Genomic DNA, 2,647 nt, shown 5'->3' with positions numbered 1-2,647 from the left:
TTGCATAAACTCAGACTCTGGATTCTAAGGACATGATAGATGGACAGGTATAAAAATGGATACATACACATACACACACACATATATAGTGATATTATGGATACATAGGGCTTTTAATGGATGGTTAGTTAAAAGTTGAATTGATCAAATTTATTTACATAAAATCACAGGTGTTTTGAAACAGGTGAGCACTGATGCCCATGTTAAATTGGGTGGAGTCAGGGTCTTGAGAGAAACCCACAGCATTAAGGGTCAGTGTTCTTTCCACAGAACATAAATAATTTATAATACAAAAACACTGTAGTAAAGATACCAAACAGAAAGATATAATCACATAGCCATTAACAGAAGAAATATAGTGTATAAATCAGATTCCATACACTATTGAAATAATTACCGAGAAATCACTAGTAGGTTCTTATGAGGAAATTCTTCATTACCTTGTGTACTGATGTCTCTATACGAAGATGACGGAGAAGGAGATAAGCAAAGAAAGCATCACGAGGCGTAAATTATCAGCTTTGGTGCTGCTGATTTTACGACCTTCATCTACATTGCATAGTTTTAGAGGTCAGTTATCTCAATACTGCCCAACGAGTATCTGCTGAGTGCTGTCATCTTCTTCCTTCAGAGAGAATTTAGTTGTGGGTTGTTCGGTATTATAGGACTAGATAAATAGAGAGCAGGATCATTCATCTACCATCAACCCTTGTCTGTCATCTATCCATCCATCTATCATTTATCTATTCCATGAAGTCTTACAGATGCCTGTCACATTGTTATCAATGTGTAATGATCAAATTACTCTAATATACTAGGGAATGATAGTCCCTACATATTGTATTTGATACTTATAATATTATCATGTGCTTTATCAGTTTCCTGTGGTTAGATGGAAACTATTCCATTACTTTATCAGCATATAACTGCTTTATCATTATCATAATCATTATAATGTCAGTTCCAATTAATGTCATTGTTTATATAGTGAGAGTAGTATTTGTATTAGAGGGGAGGATGTATAAACATTATTACAGTCTTCCTTGTGAATATAAGGTTCAAAAATTAACTGGAATCATGATATGATCTTTCTTTGTGTCATTTTTTTTACAATGGGACTGTATCCTCCTTACTTTCTCATGTCAACTGCAGTATAAATGCATTTCCATAGTAGCATAGGATCTGGTCCCTTTTTTGTGGGCAGAGACTGAGATAGATGTGATAGGTGGGGGATGATGGACTGTTTCGTAATGTTGACTCAACGCATAAAGGACCTTTTCTTGATTGTCAATATGGGTACATTCACTGCAAAAGAAGCAGAAGCTGTAGAAAAATTAGAATGTTTGTAAACAGTGTTAGATAGATCATCCATGTGGTCTAGTGGTTAGGATCCGGCGCTCTCACCGCCGTGGCCGGGGTTCGATTCCCCGCATGGGAGAGACTCTACCTTTTTTTTTTATTCGATTTTTTAATAATAGTTGTACTTACTGGATCAATATCTTGAACAGTATCTTTAATTTCTATGTAAGTAGTCACTTGCATGTGACTGGTTCAGGCCTACAAAAACAAGAGAACAGAGGACACTCATATTGTTGAACCAACAAAAATATGTAAGTGTTAATTCCCTAATTCAAGAAGCAAATGAAGGTTTGTAAACAGTATGTACACAAACAATTACATCAAATTCAAGGAATCACTTAAATTGCATTGACATTTGAAACCTTCCACGAATCATTTTGTGTAGTTGGGATGTAATATTTACGTTACGTCACCTGGTATTTCCTTAAACATGGACAAGAGGATTGTAAATCATGTCAAATATTTCAATAATTCCACTCCCTCTGACTTTTCAAATTAATGTACATACATTTCAAAGTAATTGACTACTATTGAATGAACAATGGGGCACCAAAAGCTTTGTAAAATAATTCTATAAATTGAAAACTGAACTGAATATGTTTGGTATTGCTGAGACATGCACGGTCTCCTATTGTCCTATTGTAAACAGTTTAACATTTGGACAAGTGCATTATATATATTATATTATGCTTACTAAGCCATTGTTATCCAGCAGGATTTAAATTCTAAGACAGAATATACTAAACTTTTATATCATGTGTTTAGCAACAGATCTGTGGACCTCTCTAATAACAAACTGTCTTGTGCCAACTGAAGACTACCATAATTATTATCCACTATTTCTGTCAGTATTCTATTTGACTGTCAAACATCCTCTTAAGACAGATATTGTTTATATGTTTCTAATGAATTAATACAGTATCCAAAAGTTTTATGGATAATCACCAAGGCATTATTTATTAAAGTTAACAGTCAGTCTCCTGTGGGTGTGATAGTCTCTGGATTACAGATAACTTAATTAATTTAATATAATTATCATTATATTTATTAATAATGTAAATTTATAATACATATTTTATGGTATTAGGTATGTAGTCACTTGTTAGGTACATATAACCACATTGACCTTATATAACATGACCATGACCATATTTATTGGATATTAGAATTATAGAAACCAAACATGCAACTCAAACCAACCGCATATATAACCATAACAACCACAGACATATTGGGAATATAACCACACCAACCAGATATTGGATACATAACCCATACCAACCAGATA

General features: G+C 33.5%; 1 non-coding gene across 1 annotated transcript; it reads left to right on the top strand.

Annotated features, from left to right (window-relative positions):
• The first annotated feature begins 1,366 nt into the window (after positions 1-1,366).
• Trnae-cuc lies at positions 1,367-1,438 on the top strand. The gene has a single exon. It is a non-coding gene; the product is annotated as a tRNA-Glu (tRNA).
• Positions 1,439-2,647: the final 1,209 nt, after the last annotated feature.

This window comes from Gigantopelta aegis, unplaced genomic scaffold (assembly GCF_016097555.1).
Source record: "Gigantopelta aegis isolate Gae_Host unplaced genomic scaffold, Gae_host_genome ctg5363_pilon_pilon:::debris, whole genome shotgun sequence".
NCBI lineage: Eukaryota > Metazoa > Mollusca > Gastropoda > Neomphalida > Peltospiridae > Gigantopelta > Gigantopelta aegis.
This window is presented reverse-complemented; position numbering and strand designations above follow the sequence as displayed.